We start from the raw sequence: 22,845 nt of genomic DNA, 5'->3' as shown, positions 1-22,845 counted from the left end.
GAATAGAGTAGCATGGAGAGCTGCACCAAACCAGTCTCAGGACTGTAGACCACAACAACAACAACATATCATTTTTATTATTAATGGAGTCGCTACAACAATGAGCCTATACAAAATGGCCAGGACAACATTTAATTATTACGTAACTAAGTCATGAGGCAGGAAACGTCCTTGTTACTGACAAAAATACAATTTTGAATGATTATTTTTGTATATATTCAAAATATTACTAGTATTACTACCGATAACTGTGTTAGTTACATACCGTGAACAACAAGCGTCCGTCAGCTAGAAAATCAGAAGCAAGAAGACAATGAAACAGAAAACGTTCATCCCTTTTGTACCAAATGAGAAAGATACTACACATTACTGTTCTGAGAGCACATATAGCGCTTCCATTGTTGTGTATCGATAATTTAATTTTCTCTTTTTTTTTCTCCTGAGGCTATGCTATAATGGAATGATCAGCCCGATGAGTTCAGAACATGGGTTGAGAGTAAACCAAAGAAAGACGAAAGTACTGAGGAAGAGCAGAAATGAGAGTAGCGAGAAGCACAACACAAAAATAGATGATTGTTAAGTACGTGAACTGAAGTAATTCTGTTATCTTGGAAGCCAAGTAACCTATGACGAACGAGCAAGGAAGATATGACATGGAGACAAGCACAGAAAAAGAGGGCATTTCTGGTCATGAAAAGTCTACTAGTATCAAACATGTGCCTTAATTTGAGGAATAAATGTCTGGGGATGTACGTTTTGGAGCAGAATATTTCATGGTAGTGAATCATGGACTGTGCGAAACTGGAAAAGAGAGAATCAAGACATCTGAGATATGATGCTATAGAAGACTGTTGAAAATTAAGTGGACTAATAAGATAAGGAATTAACAGGTCCGAAACAGAACCCGCAAAGAAAGGAACATATGGAAAACACCGACAAGAAGAAGGCACTAGCTGATAAGGTATGTTTTACGACATCTGTGAATAACTTCAGTGGTACTAGAAGGAGCTGTAGAGGGTAAAAACTCAGGGGAAGACAGAGGTTGGAACACACGTAACAAATAATTGAGGTTGTAGGACGCAAGTGCTATTTTGAGATGAAAAGGTTGGCACAGGAGGGAACTGCATAATGGGACACTAATGACTCAAGAAAACATTACGTAGACAGTTTGTAGATACCGGTGACAGTAATGGACGAGGAATATCCTGTTGAAAAATGGCACTGCAGTACTGTTGCATGAGAGGTGATATATGAGGACACAGAATAGCCATGACCTAACGCTCTGTCATCAGAGTTGCCTCAATCACTACCTGCTGTGACCAGAAGTCCTACTCGACGGCTCCTTAAATCACTATGCTAGAAGTAATACTGCTGCACCTCTCCAAAGCGCTGGAAGAATGTGATCTCTCCCGATGTTGACGATGATTACCTAGAGTAGTGCAGAACTGCAATTCATCGCTGAATAGAGTCCTACTTCAGTCGTCAGGAGTTCATACTTCCCACTCATGACAGCATTCGAAATGCAGCCGTTTGTTTTGTAATGATAACAGCAGCCGGCTGCTGTGGCCGAGCGGTTCTAGGCGCTTCAGTCTGGAACCGCGCTGCTGCTACGGTCGTAGGTTCGAATCTTGCCTCGGGTATGGATGTGTGTGATGTCCTTACGTTAGTTAGGTTTAAGTAGTTCTAAGTCTAGGGGACTGATGACCTCAGATGTTAAGTCCCACAGTGCCTAGAGCCATTTGAACCATTTTTTGGAAACTGCAGCCTACGCACGAGACTATAATTTTCTAGTCCTTCCAATGGTGCGAGACGACTCAGAGCTTTGCACGGAGCCCATTTCTTTAATGGAAGGCAGAGATGTGTTTGGTGCACAATATGGCCATCCTCCCTTGTGGTGGTCAGATGTTGTCGATCGAAAACTTGCGGACGAGTACTCCTGCCGTCACTTTCCCACACAGTCCACTATCGGGTCACTGTCACATATGAATGTCCCAGTTACATCTACATCTACATCTACATCTACATCTACTTGATTACGCTGCTATTTACAATAAAGTGTCTGGCAGTGGGTTAGATGAACCACCTTCAAGCTGTCTCTCTACCGTTCCACTCTCGACCGGCACGCGTGTAAAACGAGCACTAAAATTTTTCTGTGCGAGTCCTGAATTCTATTATTTTATTGTGACGATCATTTCTCCCTATGTAGGTGGGTGCCAACAGAATGTTTTCGCAATCGGAGGAGAAAACTGGTGATTGAAATTTCAGGAGAAGATCCCACACAACGAAAAACGCCTTCGTTTTAATGATTGCCACTCCAATTCGCGTATCATGTCTGTGGCAATATCTCCCCTATTTCGTGATAATACAAAACGAGCTGCCTTCTTTGTACTTTTTCGATGTTATCCGCCAGTCCCACCTGATGCGGATCCCACACCGCACAGCAATACTCCAGAATAGGGGGGACAAGCGTGGTGCAAGCAGTCTCTTTAGTAGACCTGTTCAGCGCGACGGAATGTCAATCCTAAGGTCCCGGGTTCGATTCCCGGCTGGGTCGGAGATTTTCTCCGCTCAGGGACTGGGTGTTGTGTTGTCCTAATCATCATCATTTCATCCCCATCGACGCGCAGGTCGCCGAAATGGCGTCAACTCGAAAGACCTGCACCAGGTGAACGGTCTACCCGACGGGAGGCCCTAGCCACACTACATTTCAGTAGACCTGTTGCACCTTCTAAGTGTTCTGCCAATGAATCGCAGCCTTTGGTTTGCTCTACCCACAATACTATATATGTGATCGTTCCAGTTTAGGTTATTTGTAATTGTAATCTCTAAGTATTTAGTTGAATTTACAGCCTCCAGATTTGTATGACCTATCGCGCAATCGAAATTTAGCTGATTTCTTTTAGTACTCATGTGAATAACTTCTCACTTTTCCTTATTCAGGATCAGTTGCCACTTTTCGCACCATACAGGTAGCTTATCTAAATCATTTTGCAACTCGTTTCGATTATCTGATGACTTTACAAGACAGTAAATGACAGCCTCATCAGTAAACAATCTAAGACGGCTACTCAGATTGTCTCCTAAGTCGTTAATATTGATCAGGAACAAAGAGGGCCTATAACGCTTACTTGGGAAACGCCGGATATTACTTCTGTTTTACTCGATGACTTTCCGTCTGTTACTACGAACTGTGACCTTTCTGACCTGGCCAGTTCCCCCTGAGCAGCCATAGCGTACGGATCTCCGTACCGGCACGTTCACAGAAGTTCAGTCCGTCAGTTCACCTTGTAACCTCCCCCTCACTTATCGACCTTAATGACAGTGAAAAATGAAACCGCGTGTACCTAATGGGAATTTTGGAAAAGCAATCGTCACCGAAGTTAACCTGTCGGTAAAGAGGGAGGAAAGGGTTACATCTAAATGAAAGGAAAAATGCAAGTGAAACTGGTGGAAATTAATTTTGAAATAGGGATAAAGTTAATAAAGAAAGTAAATGTGCGGCCGTTACGTTAACAATCAACTAGCGGTAATTAGATATTTGAGATTTGGGGGAAATTACGGTCGCCAGTCCTATGGACAATTACTATAATAACTGAAAAAGAAAGGTTATTACACATATAATTAGCACTAGAAGAGTGGCAACTGAAGGTTGACACGTGTAGTGTGAAAACTGGAAGTTTGTCAGAAGTAATAAATTTCGCTACACTTAATTTAGCAAAAGAATTAATGAAACCGGAAAATCGAAAGTTAATTTAGTGACTGAAGTTAATAGTGAGCTTTCTTTCTGAAGCACATCGAAATACAGTTAGTCTTGGACTACCTCAACAATCATTTCTAAAGCTACTTGAATCTACGCAATTTAGAAAGAAGAGATTTAACTTTGAACTTGAATTAAACGATTCTGAACAATTAACAATAGTAAAATTTAGTACGTACCAAGCTGAGCTGCAGTCACAGGTAAGCTAAAATACGGTAACAAAACTCGCACTCTTAATTTGTGCTTGTGTAATCTAACTATTGTAGCCAGCTATGAATACTTAAATTGAACTTTGAAATTAAAGCAGTGAAATGGAATTATGCTGGCGTTTGAATTTCAACGACACTCGGGTTCATTTCGGAAAAGGAAGGGACCCTGCTTGGCAATGCAATTGGGACAATGAGCAACAAAGGTTCATGCTAAGTTGCTGTAATTTTGCGAGGCAAATGGAACAATTTGAAAAGCTGAGGTCTGCCATACAGTTCTGAAACTTTACGTGCTTTTAGTCTTCCTTGTTGGTTGATTGAAGGTTTGAAGCCGTCGATCGAGGAGGTGGCGACAGTCACTCATTGTCGGCCGTCGCTGTTGCAGAAGCTGGATGTTGGCGCGCCTTCTTCTCGACACGGTCACCAGGCGAAACGGGCTCTTGATGTGCGCCAGCTAATGCTTCCCGTCCGCGACACCATGTCAGAAACTATCATAGCAAGTCAAGCGCAATTACATGCTGCGAAACCCAGAAAGCGCGGCAACTCGCGGGAGCGTCACACGACACACCTGCTCCACTCGCTACTCCAGCCAGACTCCGACTGCTCTGCCCGCGCTCCACACGGCAGAGTTAACACTACCAAAGATCCTACACACTTTGATTCTTCACACGACCTATCGATGTAATCGTTCGATAGCAGTTTTCCCTAGGCAAGACCCAGCGTAAAAATACAAATAATATTTACGAAACAAACCAATTATACATCGACATAAATATATATATATATACAAATAGTAAAACAATTACAATATACGAAGACACAGAAATGTTATATATTCAGGTAACAAAAATAAGAAAAAATTATAGTACAATAGATGGAAATAGGAGGATATGCATTTCCGGCGTTACAACCTGATGATGGCGACATGTATGATCGCCGAAATATTGTGCCCGTTGGACACTGTAGACCGGCAGTACACCCGTGGATATTTTGATTATCCTTCAAACTGATTACACATTTTTAGAATTCGTGAAGTCTGAATGACACTCATGCGGCTAAAGCTTAACAGTGCTAGATTTTATGGTTGTTGTTGTTGTGGTCTTCAGTCCTGAGACGTGTGATGCAGCTCTCCATATTACTCTATCCTGTGCAAGCTACGTACTGCAGCCTACATCCTTCCTTCTGAATCTGCTTAGAGTATTCATGTCTACGATTTTTACCCTCCAATACTAAATTGGGGATCCCTTGATGCCTCAGAACACGTCCTACAAACCGATCCCGTTTTCTAGTCAAGTTGTATCACAAACTCCTCTTCTCCCCAATTCAACTCAATTATTCCTCATTAGTTATGTGATCTACCCATCTAATCTTCAGCATCCTTCTGTAACACCACATTTCGAAAGCTTCTTTTCTCTTCTAGTGCAAAGTACATATCGTCTATGTTTCATTTTCACGCACGGGGTAACGATTGCTTATTTTATACATTACGGTGAAGCAAAGAGCCTGCGAGAGATATTGTCATTGTAGATCATTCACAAAAGTGCATGTACAGCACTACACTGACAGAAAGCTCCACCGTGCTTTGGACCACTAGAAGACATGTAGACATTTTGCTGGACAGTTATCTTGAAAGACAGGAAGGATTTTAAAAACATGTATATTTAAAAGTGTGTTTTGCCCGCCAGCCACTATCAGAGCTTTCCGCAGATATAACTTGCAACAATATTGAGTTGGGTCCATTTCAGCTCGCAGTTTAAAGAACGGTTTAATGTCAAATGCTGCAGTACAAACCAGAGAGCGTTAGTTGCTACAGATACTAAAAAAGCAACAATTACTCATCATCTGGATTTGCAGCTCCTTGTGTTGACCGTGTTTGCAGTTAAATAGTAAAATAATAATTACTCAGATATATTCACACATTATGAAAAGGCACTAAAAACAATAGATTTTAGTCGAAATTAGTGTATTAGAACTATGCTCCCGCTGGAATTAAAATTTCGGAGAGAATAATACACTTAAAATGTAGAGTATTTCTCCTCACCACTGTCGTAATTTAATCATTGAATGAACTAGGAAATTCTGTGTAACTATAGTTTACAAAATGCAGTATCGATCAATACAGTCGAAAAGGTTCACAATATATTATACAATCCCATGTACAATTAGAAGTTAGGTGAAGATAATTTTTGCTGTTTAATAGTACACGGCACAATAACTGTTTATTCTGACAATAAAATGATACATTGTCAAAACGCGTTACCTTTCAAATCAGAATGTCATACTCATTATGTGATAAGATATAATAAAGTCGAATAGTAGTCATGTCAAAAACTGCTAAAATTGGTTTCTCCAATAAATGCAAGAATTTACGAAAAATATATGCGCCAAAAATTGAGCAGTATACTTAAACGCAATTAAACTGTGCTGTACATACATGGATCCTTAAGGAGGAACAAGTAGACCTGAATACGCAGAACACCATGCGACGAAACCAGGTTATGTTTTATACAAAACATAAACAAATTTTTGTATTATTCATATCTTTAAACTTCACGCAATCGACAAAAATCAAACGGAACACGAGCAAAATAGAATTCGCATGATGTATCACTGACAAGTAATATAGCTCTATGAAACTTGGACCATACATAGGAAGAATTGCTGCGGTATAGCAAAGGAGGTAACCGAAAGAAATACGCAGCAAGACGAACAGAGATGCCGCTTCCATTCAAAGACAATAATTATAATGAGGCCACCGCGATTATTGATGGTCCCTTGGTCTAAAAATGCGGGGCATAGTTCTTAATACCGTGTGTGATCACCACGGACGGCAATACATGCTCTGCATTTAAAGCCAATCAGGAATCTATGGGACCACCTCGATCGGACTACACGTGCCATGGGTTCTCAACTCAGAAACCTGAGGCAGCTGGCACAGCATTGGAGTTGGCATGGCCGCGTCTCTGTCGTTACTTTCCAGAACCTCATTCACTCTCTTCCTGCACGTCTCGCACTGGTCCGGGCTGAAAAAGGTGGTTGTTCAGACTTCTGATAAGTGGCCGCATTTTGTGAATGGGCACTGTACTAAATATTTTACGGAGCTCTAAAATAAGCAAACCCTGCTTTTATGTTCATTCTTTAATTATTATCACTTAAGAAAATCATAAGAGGTACATTATACACTACAGATTTCTACAATAATATGCAAAACACCGCCGGCCAGAGTGGCCGAGCGGTTATAGGCGCTACAGTCTGGAACCGCGAAACCGCTACGGTCGCAGGTTCGAATCCTGCCTCGGGCATGGATGTGTGTGATGTCCTTAGGTTAGTTAGGTATAACTAGTTCTAAGTTCTAGGGGACTGATGACCTCAGAAGGTAAGTCCCGTAGAGCTCAGAGCCATTTGAACCCATTTTTTTATGGTGGATGGTAACAGTAAGCCGTCAGTGTCAGCCAGTTTGCCGTGGCATACGGAGCTCCATCGCAGTCTTTAACACTGGTAGCATGCCGCGACAGCGTGGACGTGAACCGTATGTGCAGTTGACGGACTTTGAGCGAGGGCGTATAGTGGGCATGCGGGAGGCCGGGTGGACGTACCGCCGAATTGCTCAACACGTGGGGCGTGAGGTCTCCACAGTACATCGATGTTGTCGCCGGTGGTCGGCGGAAGGTGCACGTGCCCGTCGACCTGGGACCGGACCGCAGCGACGCACGGATGCACGCCAAGACCGTAGGATCCTACGCAGTGCCGTAGGGGACCGCACCGCCACTTCCCAGCAAATTAGGGACACTGTTGCTCCTGGGGTATCGGCGAGGACCATTCGCAACCGTCTCCATGAAGCTGGGCTACGGTCCCGCACACCGTTAGGCCGTCTTCCGCTCACGCCCCAACATCGTGCAGCCCGCCTCCAGTGGTGTCGCGACAGGCGTGAATGGAGGGACGAATGGAGACGTGTCGTCTTCAGCGATGAGAGTCGCTTCTGCCTTGGTGCCAATGATGGTCGTATGCGTGTTTGGCGCCGTGCAGGTGAGCGCCACAATCAGGACTGCATACGACCGAGGCACACAGGGCCAACACGCGGCATCATGGTGTGGGGAGCGATCTCCTACACTGGCCGTACACCACTGGTGATCGTCGAGGGGACACTGAATAGTGCACGGTACATCCAAACCGTCATCGAACCCATCGTTCTACCATTCCTAGACCGGCAAGGGAACTTGCTGTTCCAACAGGACAATGCACGTTCGCATGTATCCCGTGCCACCCAACGTGCTCTAGAAGGTGTAAGTCAACTACCCTGGCCAGCAAGATCTCCGGATCCGTCCCCCATTGAGCATGTTTGGGACTGGGTGAAGCGTCGTCTCACGCGGTCTGCACGTCCAGCACGAACGCTGGTCCAACTGAGGCGCCAGGTGGAAATGGCATGGCAAGCCGTTCCACAGGACTACATCCAGCATCTCTACGATCGTCTCCATGGGAGAATAGCAGCCTGCATTGCTGCGAAAGGTGGATATACACTGTACTAGTGCCGACATTGTGCATGCTCTGTTGCCTGTGTCTATGTGCCTGTGGTTCTGTCAGTGTGATCATGTGATGTATCTGACCCCAGGAATGTGTCAATAAAGTTTCCCCTTCCTGGGACAATGAATTCACGGTGTTCTTATTTCAATTTCCAGGAGTGTATATACTTATATTGATATGGTGTCCGTTCTTTCGGACAGCATTAGTACATGGTGTACCTCTCCGACAGCAACGCAGGCGTGTATTCTCACATGCCAACGGTCATAAAGGTGTCGAATGGGATCCTCCGACAGATTGTTCCAACCATCTTGCGGCTTTTGTTGCAACTCGGCAGTGGTTCTTGCAGGCCCTGGAGAACGAATAACTTTCATCTTCATCGTGCCCCGTAAGTGTTCAGTTACCGAGGGGTCTGGTGATCCTGCCCGCCGGGGCAGTTGTTGTACACTGCTGCGAACACTTTGCAGAAACACGATGTCCCACTCAGCTGCTTATGACTTATTCTTCTTTGATGGAAACCTGTTAATGGTCAGCAGGATGTCGCTATGTTACAAAACTGGTTCTTTTCGAGGCTGAAGGAGGACAACCTCAGTTTTCAGCAGCACGTGACATAGCCTTACTGTAGTTGCCAAGTGCATGAATATCTGAATGAAACTCTACTGAGTCGTTTAACTGGTCGTCAAACAGCCGGCGACTTGGCACTTCTCAGCCGGCCTCCACGGTTACCGGATTTGACGCCCTGTGACTTCTTGCTATGGAGTTTCAATAAGAACAACATTTATTGATCAACACTACCACAGAAACTACAAGAGTTAAATAATCGGAAACATCATCAGTCCCCTAGAACTACTTAAACCTAACTAACCTAAGGAGATCACACAAATCCATGCCCGAGGAAGGATTCGAACCTGCGTCCGTATTGGTCGCGCGGTTCCAGACTGTAGCGCGTAGAACCGCTCGGCCACCCCGGCCGGCTGACGATAGACATACTGAACCGAGTATCAGAGGAATTCAAGTATCGATGCGATATTGTTCGTGCCACTGGCAGAGGACACACTAAAATCTGTAATTCAAACTTACGAGATTCGTAAATACAATGCCGGAAAAAAGTAGTAGATCCTTTTAGAGGCTTCCAATTTACTGAAGATTTACTCAACACTACATATGGCATGGAGGGAAGTGGTTGTATTTACGGATCAATAGCACAAGTGGACCTGAGGTACCAGGTATCGACCTATGCAAACACCCATATTAGTACATGGATGTCCTCCGCGGGTGGCAATGCAGATGCTGACTCTGGCGCCCAATCGATCGTACAGATGGCGAATACTGTCCTGGGATACGTCATACCATGCCTGCTCGACCTGTTCACGTAGTCGTTTAGAGTTTTTGGTTGACGAGTCGCACGAGTCACTTCTCATCCCACCAAATCTCACGTGCTCGAATGGAGACAAGTCCGGAGATCGTGCTGGTCAGGGAAGTTGCTGAACGTCTTGCAGAGCACGTTCAGTTTCACCGGTAGTGTGTGGGCGAGCATTATTCGTTGGAATAACGCATGATCTTCCTTTGAAAGAAAGGCAAAGGATCGGGTCTAACAATATTCTGCACGTGCCGAACGCTGGTTAGCGCCTCCTCCACAAACACCAAAAGAGAACGAGAGTTGTAACTTAGCGCACCCAGACCATAAGACGTGGTGAAGGGCAAGTGTGTCTTGGACGAATGGGCTCAACTTGACAGGATTCTAGTAGACAACACTCATATGCGCGTTAACGACCAACATTTGCGTGCAGGCAGAATCTTTCGTTGCTGAAGACAACGGCCCGCCATTCCATCTTGCAACTGACCCTCTGATGGTAGCAGTCGAGTCCGTGCATGTCGATGCTGTGGCTGGAATGGACGACAGGCTAGAGGTGTGCCTGCCTCTAGTCCCTCCCACTGGTACACTACTGGCCATTAAAATTGCTACACCAAGAAGAAATGCACATAAACGGCCATTCATTGCACAAATATATTATACTAGAACTGACAAGTGATTACATTTTCACGCAATTTGGGTGCACAGATCCTGAGAAATCAGTACCCAGAACAACCACTTCTGGCCATAATAACGGCCTTGATACGCCTGGGCATTGAGTCAAACAGAGCTTGGATGGCGTGTACAGTTACAGCTGCCCATGCAGCTTCAACACGATATCACAGTTCATCAAGAGTAGTGACTGGCATATTGTGACGAGCCAGTCGCTCGGTCACCATTGACCAGACGTTTCCAGTTGGTGAGATATCTGGAGAATGTGCTGGCCAGGGCAGCAGTCAAACATTTTCTGTATCCAGAAATGCAAGTACAGGACCTGCAACATGCATTATCCTGCTGAAATGTAGGGTTTCGCAGGGATCGAATGAAGGGTAGAGCTACGGGTCGTAACACATCTGAAATGTAACGACCACTGTTCGCAGTGCCGTCAATGCGAAAAAGAGGTAACTGATACGTGTAACCGATGGCACCCCATACCATCACGCCGAGTGATACGCCAGTATGGCGATGACGAATACATGCTTCCAATGTGCGTTCACCGCGATGTCGTCAAACACCGATGCGACCATCACGATGCTGTAAACAGAACCTGGATTCATCTGAAAAAATGACGTTTTGCCATTGGTGCACCCAGGTTCGTCTTTGAGTACACCATCGCAGGAGCTTATGTCTGTGATGCAGCATCAAGGGTAACCGCAGCCGTGGTCTCCGAGCTGATAGTCCATGCTGCTGCAAACGTCGTCGAACTGTTCAGGCAGTTGGTTATTGTCTTGCAAACGTCCCCATCTGTTGACTCAGGAATCGATAGGCGGCTTTACGATTACGTGCGGATATGATGCCTGTCATCTCGGCTGCTAGCGATACGAGGCCGTTGGGATCCAGCACGGCGTTCCGTATTATCCTCCTGAACCCACCGATTCCATATCCTGCTAACAGTCGTTGGATCTCGACCAACGCGAGCGGCAATGTCACGATACGATAAACCGCCTTCGCGATAGGCTACAATCCGACTTTTATCAAAGTCGGAAACGTGATGGTACGCATTTCTCCTCCTTACGCGAGGCATCACATCAACCTTTCACCAGGCAACACCGGTCAACTGCTGTTTGCGTATGAGAAATCGGTTGGAAACTTTCCTAATGTCAGCATGTTGTAGGTGTCGCCACCGACGCCAACCTTGTGTGAATGCTCTGAAAAGCTAATCATTTGCGTATCACTGCATCTTCTTCCTGTCGGTTAGAAATCGCGTCTGTAGCACGTCATCTTCGTGGTGTAGCAATTTTAATGACCAGTACTGTAATAATCGGTTCGCAACAGCTCGTGTAGACACGTCTGGGCGCACAAACCCTCCTATCTGTGCTATGGTAGCTGCACGATCTGCCAGTGCTGCCCTTACAGTGCGACGACCCTGGCGGGCGTCTGCTCTGCGTGGACTTAAAGAACCTCGTCTACTGGTATGAGAATGTTCACGTAATCACTGATACCAGCATCGCTGCACAACTGAAACAACACGTCCAACTTCTGAGACAGTTCTCCGAAAGGACCACCGTGCCATCGTAAATAGACAATTTGGCTCCTTTCAAATTCTATCAGCTGGCTGTAGGAAGCACGAGCACACTTTGGAACACACTGAGCTTTCTATCTTTGAGCGTTCCCTATTAAAGGATAGACACAAATCGCATTCTGGTAGCTATGTAACTACGCCATCTGTCGGCGGACGACGTTGAAACCATTATTAGTACATGTACTACCCCTCAGGTGCCATATGCCATCATCGGATCAAAATCGACGTCTTCTTTCCAGGTATACTAATGTTTCTTTTCCGGCAGGGTATGTAACCCAAGTTTCATTGCTGTGTGTCTTAGAGTTCAATACGAGGGTTGGAACTTAAGTAGTGGCAACTATTTACTCACAACCGACACTAAAGAGTTACATGTTTGCAGCTGTTACTGTCCTTCAAAGTCATCACCGGCGTTGTGTAGAAAAAATGGTTCAAATGGCTCTCAGCACTATGGGACTTAACATCTGAGGTCATCAGTCCCCTAGAACTTAGAACTACTTAAACCTAACTAACCTAAGGACATCACACACATCCATGCCTGAGGCAGGATTCGAACCTGCTACCGTATTGGTCACGCGGTTCCAGACTGAAGCGCCTAGAACCGCTCGGTCACACTGCCCGGCCGTTGTGTAGAACCTGTTGCCAGCGATGTGTAAGGCTTAATATACCGTTAGCAGAGCCTGTTCTGTTGATGGTGCGAATGGAGCGGTCTACTGCCTGTCGAACCTCTGGAACAGTTCAGAACGAATGCCACGAAATGGTTCCTTCATCTTCGGAATCAAATAAAAGTCAATCCCACGAAATGGTCCCATCGACCGAACACAGCAGCCACAGCTTGCGCTGTATGCGCCAGCGCATTGTCGTGCAAAATGATTGGTGGGTTGCGCTTCTTTCGCAAAGCTGGTCGCAGATGATGCTCCAAAACCGAACAGTAATACTGTGGATTGACGATCTGCCGTGGAGGAACGTATTGCGTTAGGATAATACCATCATAGTTGTACACGAGAATCACCATCACTTTAGACTGCTCCGTTCGCACCATCCACAGAACAGTCTGTGCTAATGGTATACTAAGCCTTCCACATCGCTGGCAACGGGTTCTACACAACGCTGGTGACTATTCTGAAAGACAGCAACAGGTGCAAACGTGTAACTATTTAGTATCAGTTGTGAGTAAATAGTTGCCACTGTTTAACTTCCAACCCTCGTACGTATATATGCGTTCGAAATACGTATATTCTTTTTTGAAAAACCCCGTTTGCCTAGAATCCTCATTTAATACTGGTTCTTGAAACTTTGTAAGTAGGCTTTCTCATAGTGAAGCTTTCCCTTGTCTCGAACAAACCTGTGACCTATATCCTGCGTTTCTGACGGTTTTCTCGTCGAAAGCTGAGACGCCGGAAATAGATTTCACGGCCATAATTATCGTGTTACGTGCTTCCTTGGATTGCGCAGACGGAAGTCCTGTTAGTTTGTTTACGTGGTCGGTGCTTACTTTTAGAAGCCTAAGCGGCGGGCAGTAGGAGAAAGGAAGCACAACAGCCCTCAGAGAAAATAAACCCCCCCGGCACCTGGAAGCCGTAACCGGCTTGCAGCCAGAGTGGCTTTACTTTTACTCGTGATGTCTAGAAAGCCGGAAAGATGGATTTCATTATCTACTCTCACTACGCTTTTAACACAGCGCCGCACAACGATTTCCGCAACTCTTGTGCAAATACTGAATATCTAACAGGGTACTCGATCCCCAGGAAGACTAGCCCCTAGACCCCTATATATCAACTTACGCGCACAGTTACCATGTGAACCCAACGTAACACTGGACTTACAACAGGGAACTGATGTAGGATAGATGTTTATACTCTACTGTACTCCAAAAAGTGTACTCACTCTCTGATAGTTAATATCTACGAAGACGAGCTGGAGGAAGTTGGTCTTTTTCAGGAAACGAATAGGTATTAGATATATACCCTAAGTCAGAATATATTTGACCAACATTCGAAAATTTTTACATTGTTGTTGTTGTTGTTGTGCTCTTCAGTCCTGAGACTGGTTTGACGCAGCTCTCCATGCTACTCTATCCTGTGCAAGCTTCTTCATCTCCCAGTACTTACTGCAACCTACATCCTTCTGAATCTAGTTAATGTATTCGTCTCTTGGTCTCCCTATACGATTTTTACCCTCCACGCTGCCCTCCAATGCTAAATTTGTGATCTCTCGATGCCTCAGAACATGTCCTACCAACCGGTCCCTTCTTCTTGCTAAGTTGTGCCACAAACTCCTCTTCTCCCGTATTCTATTCAATACCTCCTCATTAGTTACGTGATCTACCCATCTAATCTTCAGCATTCTTCTGTAGCACCTGATTTCGAAAGCAGCTATTCTCTTCCTGTCCAAACTATTTATCGTCCATGTTTCACTTTCATAGATGGCTACACTCCATACAAATACTTTCAGAAACGACTTCCTGACACTTAAATCTATACTCGATGTTAAGAAATTTCTCTTCTTCAGAAACGCTTTCCTTGCTATTGCCAGTCTACAGTTTACATCCTCTCTGCTTCGACCATCGTCAGTTATTTTGCTCCCCAAATAGCAAAATTCCTTTACTGCTTTAAGTGCCTCATTTCCTAATTTAATTCCCTCTGCATCACCCGACTTAATTCGACTACATTCCATTATCCACGTTTTGCTTTTGTTGATGTTCATCCTATACCCTCCTCTCAACACACTGTCCATTCCGTTCAGCTGCTCTTCCAAGTCCTTTGCTGTCTCTGACAGAATTACAATGTCATCGGCGAACCTCGAAGTTTTTATTTCTTCTCCATGGATTTTAATACCTACTCCGAACTTTTCTTTTGTTTCCTTTATGGCTTGCTCATAATACAGATTGATTAACATCGGGGAGAGGCTACAACCCTGTCTCACTCACTCCCTTCCCAACCACTGCTTCCCTTTCATGCCCCTCGATTCTTATAACTGCCATCTGGTTTCTGTACAAATTGTAAATAGCCTTTCGCTCCCTGTATTTTACCCCTGCCACCTTTAGAATTTCAAAGAGTGTATTCCAGTCAACATTGTCAAAAGCTTTCTCTAAGTCTACAAATGTTAGAAACGTAGGTTTGCCTTTCCTTAATCTTTCTTCTAAGATAAGGCGTAAGGTCACTATTGCCTCAAGTGTTCCAACATTTCTACGGAATCCAAACTGATCTTCACCGAGGTCGGCTTCTACCAGTTTTCCATTCGTCTGTAAAGAATTCGCGTTAGTATTTTGCAGCTTGACTTATTAAACCGATAGTTCGGTAATTTTCACATCTGTCAACATCTGCTTTCTTTGGGATTGGAATTATTATATTCTTCTTGAAGTCTGAGGGTATTTCGCCTGTCTCATACATCTTGCTCACCAGATGGTAGAGTTTTGTCATGACTGCCTCTCCCAAGGCTGTCAGTAGTTCCAATGGAATGTTGTCTATTCCGGGGGCCTTGTTTCGACTCAGGTCTTTCAGTGCTCTGTCAAACTCTTCACGCAGTATCGTATCTCCCATTTCATCTTCGTCTACATCCTCTTCCATTTCCATAATATTGTCCTCAAGTACATCGCCCTTGTATAGACCCTCTATATACTCCTTCCACCTTTCTGCTTCCCCTTCTTTGCTTAGAACTGGGTTTACATCTTACCTCTTAATATTCATACAAGTGGTTCTCTTTTCTCCAAAGGTCTCTTTAATTTTCCTGTAGGCAGTATCTATCTTACCCCTAGTGAGATAAGCCTCTACATCCTTACATTTGTCCTCTAGCCATCCCTGCTTAGCCATTTTGCACTTCTTGTCGATATCATTTTTGAGACGTTTGTATTCCTTTTTGCTTGCTTCATTTACTGCATTTTTATATTTTCTCCTTTCATAAACTAAATTCAATATTTCTTCTGTTACCCAAGGATTTCTATTAGCCCTCGTCTTTTTACCTACTTGATCCTCTGCTGCCTTCACTACTTCATCCCTCAGAGCTACCCATTCTTCTTCTACTGTATTTCTTTCCCCCATTCCTGTCAGTTGTTCCCTTATGCTCTCCCTGAAACTCTCTACAACCTCTGGTTCTTCCAGTTTATCCAGGTCCCATCTCCTTAAATTCCCGCCTTTTTGCAGTTTCCTCAGTTTCAATCTGCAGTTCATAACCAATAGATTGTGGTCAGAATCCACATCTGCCCCTGGAAATGTCTTACAATTTAAAACCTGGTTCCTAAATCTCTGTCTTACCATTATATAATCTATCTGATACCTTTTAGTATCTCCAGGATTCTTCCAGGTATATAACCTTCTTTCATGATTCTTGATCCAAGTGTTAGCTATGATTAAGTTATGCTCTGTGCAAAATTCTACCAGGCGGCTTCCTCTTTCATTTCTTACCCCAAATCCATATTCACCTACTATGTTTCCTTCTCTCCCTTTTCCTACTCTCGAATTCCAGTCACCCATGACTATTAAATTTTCGTCTGCAGAGCTAGTTGGCATATGAACTTGAACTACTGTAGTAGGCGTGGGCTTCGTGTCTATCTTGGCCACAATAATGCGTTCACTATGCTGTTTGTAGTACCTTACCTGCACTCCTATTTTTTATTCATTATTAAACTTACTCCTGCATTACCCCTACTTGATTTTGTATTTATAACCCTTTATTCACCTGACCAAAAGTCATGTTCCTGCTGCCACTGAACTTCACTAATTCCCACTATATCTAACTTTAACCTATCCATTTCCCTTTTTAAATTTTCTAACCTACCTGCCCGATTAAGGGATCTGACATTCAACGCTCCGATCCATAGAACGCCAGTTTTCTTTCTCCTGATGACAACGTCCTCTTGAGTAGTCCCCGCCCGGAGATCCGAATGGGGGACTATTCTACCTCCGGAATATTTTACCCAAGAGAACGCCATCATCATTTAACCATACAGTAAAGCTGCATGCCCTCGGGAAAAATTACGGCTGTAGTTTCCCCTTGCTCTCAGCCGTTTGCAGTACCAGCAGAGCAAGGCCGTTTTGGTTAGTGTTACAAGGCCACATCAGTCAATCATCCAGACTGTTGCCCCTGCAGCTACTGAAAAGGCTGCTGCCCCTCTTCAGGAACCACACGTTTGTCTGGCCTCTCAACAGATACCCCTCCGTTGTGGTTGCACCTACGGTACGGCCATCTGTATCCCTGAGGCACGCAAGCCCACCAACGGCAAGGTTCGTGGTTCATGGGGGGGGGGGGGGGGGGGGGGATTTTTACATAGTTATTCACCATTATAGATTAGGAATGCAAACAGTAAACAAAATTCAAAACACATTTGCTGAATATTATTCTTAATTGGTTTTAATATAAGTCTTGAATGCTTTATTTGTGCAGTGGCGTGGTGGAACAACACAAACAACCGAATTTGAGACACCTACCTAACGGCTTGGAGAGCTAACCTGGCCATACAACTGACAGGGATTGTTCGAAGCCGAATGATGCTTGCGAATGCTGACTGTAATGTTGCCCAGGAGGAATGCCTAACACTCAAGTATACGACAGAAAAGATCATTCAAAGCAAAAAAGTCTCGTAAATATGGACTCTAAAATGCACACCTTAACAGCTATGAGCACTTTTTCATATTCGCTACTGGGATGTATATCTCTTCCAATGAAGAAGTGCTCATAGCTCTTAAGGGATGCATTTCAGAGCCCATATTGTTTCGACAATTTTTTATTGTTTTAGTCCATACTACCTCCTCCCAAAATACTGATGGCAAAGAGTTTGCAGCGGAAGAGATTTGTTTCATAGTATCGATGATGAAGGAACGCTCATAGCTCTTCAGGTGCGCATTGTTAAGCCCATGTTTAAGAGATTTTTTACTTCAGATGCTCTTTCCTATCATATCTTTGAACATTGACCATTCTTGCTGCGGCACCCTGTTTATGTGTTAGTTTACATCTACGTCCACTGTTTGGCAGATACTAATTTACAAATATTTTACTTTAAAGGCACACCTATATCTACAATCATACTACGCAACTAGAGTCGCGCTCCACCAAAACTACGGTTCGGTAATGTTGATACCAACATAAAACGCTTAGTAAGTGATAGGATTATCGGTAGTATTGGTAGCATTGGTAGGGAAAGAAATATAAATGAATGTGTAACACAGAACTGGGGACTGGCCACTTCTCTTTGTTCTTTTGTTTGTTTCTATGTGTGTTTGTTTTCTTTTTTGCACATAGTTAGAACCCTACATCACTCAGTATTAGTCTATCGTGTATATTACATCCTTGCAGAATATAAATTGCATTTTATTAGTGATGAAAATTAGTTGATCATATAATTTCTGCACTTTTATCCCAGCAAAGCAATTAATTTTGATGCAAGTGCAGTTTAAATCCGTAATCATTAAAGATATATATGTAAGTAATTATTGTTATTTTCTAATCAATAAAACTTTCTTCCTCATGGTCAAATGCAAGAGCTTCCTATTTTTACTGATAAACGCAAAAGTTGTTTACGTATAACAGAAATATGGTTTATGTAAGTTCGACTAAGTATTGAAGTGATGTTTGATAGTTATTCATTTTGCAGCTTTTTATTTTAATTTTTGTCGACGAAATTGCGCTTTATAGCTCTGTATGATAAATCTGCATTTTTCTTTATTTTTACAACTACATTCCTCTATTTCACGTAACAAATCGATACTTTTCGAATAAAACCCGAATTAAACATTGACAAGTTCCATTTTGCTATAAATACTGTTTATCTGTTAGTAACAGACAGGAGGATAACTACGTAGAACAAACATTCCGTAGTTACGTGGTCCTTTGTATATCCTCACAGAGTTTCTAGACAGTTTACCGTTTCCGTTTTTTGGGGAAACTAGTAAGACACTGATCGCATATCTAAAGAAAGCGTTCGTTTTGAGGTAACGCCCAATAGGTATGCAACACACTTAAGGTACAGATATACGGGTACGACCTTAACTGACCAAAGGTACAAGGGAAAGTACGGGAGTTTACGCTTAATTACGGTAGTAAACGGTAGCTTACGGTAGTTTTACAACTCTAGCCGCAACCTAGCATACCATCCATGCCGTAGGATACTTTATACTGCTGCTAGTCATTCACTTTCCTGTTCCACTCGCAAACGGAGCGAGGGAAAAACGACTGTCGTCTGTTCCAGTACGAGCCTTAATTTATTTTGTCTTCGCGGTCCGTACGCGAGATGTACGTTGGTGGTAGTAGGTCAGTTCTGCAGTATTTTCGAAATGCCGGTCCTATACACTTTTTCAGAAGCATTTCACGAAAAGAACTTTTTCCCGCTATTATCTATTTTCCATTCCAGTTGCCTGGGTGTGGTTTACGAGTGTTCTCCTCTTGTGGCTGTCCATATAGCATTCTTTTGTCAGAGCTGTATGCCAGCTGGATCCTCTTGTTCCTATAGCCTCCTGCGCTTGGTCCAGCCAACTCTTCCTTGGTCTTCCAGCCGGTCTTCTACCAATCACACCCGCGTGTAGCCATTGTTTTGCTGTCCTTCCCTAGTACATTCTTTTGATACTGCGAGGTGCCGGGGCTAGCTGTGTATTTAGCACTAAATTCTTCTAGAATCTACATATGTAAATGATGCTCTAAGCCCCCCCTATTCTAACTCCGACTTTTGCTGTTGCACAAGGATTAAAAAAAAAAAACGCAAACTGACTCTAATCAACCCTGCCAGTGGAGTAGAAGAGAGTTTGGCACCTGCAATAATTTAATTTGATAAATAAGTTAAATAAACGAAGGTTTCATTAACATAGTGAGGAATGATAGGGTTGCTCTACCGATTAACAGAATGAAAGTTCTGTCCAAAATAACAATATGATTTATTAAGACTAAACACAAAATAATAAACAAGAACACATGAAACATTTATAATACATCAAGTTGGCTCAAATTGGATACTCAAACAAACGCTGTGAAGGTGAAGTTGTCCCTAAACTAGATTGTGAGGTTTAAGACGAAGTGGTATTTGGAGCCAATTCCTTGCCACTCAAATCTTAAGAGAGACACACAGCTAACTCAACATTAATTGCTACTACTCAAAACAGAACAAAGTTAGAAAAAGACGAACAGGCGCGCTCTGCTGAGCTCTGATTATCACCTAGGAAAATCCCTATCTGCCAGCGCTGCGGACATACATTACCAAACTGTCTTCTTAACTGCCAGAACACGATCTGGCGTACCGGAGGCGATGGCTGGTTGCTTCGACGTCCTCGACCGAAAGGCGAGAGCCGACTCCCTAGAGCACCCGTACAGGCCGAACACACAACATTCCCGCCCCCACGACAGTGGCCGTGGTTAAACGTTCCAATCAGCAACTCGAAAACCGGCGGAAAATTCCACTCTATTGCCGGAGCACTACCATTCCACCAATGGAGATTCTTGGCGCCAATTTCTGCGCTGATTTTGCTACGTCACGGAGCTATGCCCTGAGCAAGCCAATAACAGTTACTATTTTGCAGAAAGCGCGGGAATTTTCCCGCCACAACTGCCTGGGTACACAAGTCATTCCCACACCTCGCTGGTAGCCCGCCAGAAAGTGTTTTCGCTAAATTTCTGCGAAGTAACGGAACCTCTAGCCCAGCCGCTACTTCAGACCCCTCCGGGCGCGTCTTTTGACAATGTCGGCGTCTGCAAAGCATTCACTCGACTTCCTCACACCCGTCGGCTTAACCATTTCCAGATTCCCGGGTGACGAGAGACGCGGCGTGGGAAGTCCGCGTGTGAAGGAATAGCGACTTTTCACTGCATGCAATTAGAGGAAAATCCTAAGATAGAAATATGAGAGGGGGCTCATGCCACCTCTCAATACGACCAGACCACCTCAAACGGACCCCTGTCAGGTTTTATTTAAAGGATATGGAAAGTCCAGCTTCTTCCACTTTTTTTATTTCATACGTAATCATTTGTAGGTCTGTTGAACACAGTTCTTAAGAGCTTCATTTCTTCTCCGTGCAGTTTATTGTCGATCCGTTTGATTGTTGTGTAGATTTCTAGGCCACATGTTGTTACGAGTGAAAACTATGACTAACGAAGAGTCTGATTTGATCTTAAGAGGACCTATTCGTTCCAGAGCAGATTCCGAAGTTGAACGTAGAACTGAGCTGATTGTTGAGTTCGGTTATTGATCTTATGCTGTATTCTTTTATTGCCAGAAAGGGTTCACCCAAGATATTTGTATTGATATGCTGCCTCTAGCTTTGTATCTTCCAGCCTTATTTTTCCTTTCTTGTTCTATCTTTCGACTGACATTGCAACAATTTTAAATTTATTTATTGTTACTCGGTGTGCTTTTGATGGTCATTCTAGGCGGCCAGCATCTCGTGGACTTATTTCTCCGTATCACCCAATCTACTACACAATATGAAATTTCAAATGTATTGGTGTCCTGCTTCGCTGCTTTCATAACTTCGTCCACGACAGACATAAAAGGTACTGGGTGAGTGCACTCTTCCAGTAGTTTGGAACTATACGTCCAGGGATTCCCATCTCAGTTAACGAAACCTTTCCGTAATGCTCGTCTGTTGGTCGAACCCACCGGTAACAAATCTAGCAGCATGCCTCTGCATTGCTTCGCTATCTTCCTTTAATCCGACCTGGTTGGGGATCCCGAACACGCAAGCATAACTCCAGAAAGTTGACACAAGTTTTCCGTACATGGTCTCCTTTATAGATAAGCTACACTTTCCCAGAGGTCTCCCAGTCAACCGAAGTCCACCATTCGCATTCTCTACAACCGAACTTCTGTGCTCGTTTCTCACTTTTCCACGTTACGCCTGTTATGGACGTGAGTGTGTGAAAAGACAAGCCACCAATACTGAATCCGAACATTGTAGAACTGTTTTCCAACTCTTCTGCATTCACTTAAATTTTTCCACATTAAGAGCAAACTGCTATTCAGAACTCCATCCAGAAAATTTTCCACAATATTGTTACCTTCCAACGGTTATTTAAAGAGGATACCTATACTGTACAACGTCATCAGAAAACAGTGGCGGTCTAATGCTCATCCTATCCGTAAGGTTTATATACATGTGTAGAGAACAATAGCGGTCGTGTCGTACTTCCTTCGGCACTCTTGACGATACCCTTCTCTCTGAAGAACACTTACCGTACGGGGCAATCTACTGGGACCTATTACACTACTGGCCATTAAAACTGCTACACCAAGAAGAAATGCAGATAATAAACGGGTATTCATTGGACAAATATATTATCCTAGAACTGACTTGTGATTACATTTTCACGCAATTTGGGTGCATAGATCTTGAGAAATCAGTACCCAGAACAACCACCTCTGGCAGTAATAACGGTCTTGATACGACTGGGCATTGAGTCAAACAGATCTTGGATGGCGTGTACAGGTACAGCTGCCCATGCAGCTTCACCACGATACCACAGTTCATCAAGAGTAGTGACTGGCGTATTGTGACGAGCCAGTTGCTCGGCCACCGTTGACCAGACGTTTTCAATTGGTGAGAGATCTGGAGAATGTGCTGGCCAGGGCAGCAGTCGAACATTTTCTGTATCCAGAAAAGCCCGTACAGGACCTACAACATGCGGTCGTGCATTATCCTGCTGAAATGTAGGGTTTCGCAGGGATCGAATGAAGGGTAGAGCCACGGGTCGTAACACACCTGAAATGTAACGTCCGCTGTTCAAAGAGCCGCCAATGCGAACAAGAGGTGACCGAGACGTGAAACCAATGGCACCCCATACCGTCACGCCGGGT

Source organism: Schistocerca piceifrons, chromosome 1 (genome assembly GCF_021461385.2).
Source record: "Schistocerca piceifrons isolate TAMUIC-IGC-003096 chromosome 1, iqSchPice1.1, whole genome shotgun sequence".
Taxonomy (NCBI): Eukaryota; Metazoa; Arthropoda; class Insecta; order Orthoptera; family Acrididae; genus Schistocerca; species Schistocerca piceifrons.
The sequence above is the reverse complement of the archived record's forward strand: the minus strand, read 5'-3'. Positions refer to the sequence as shown.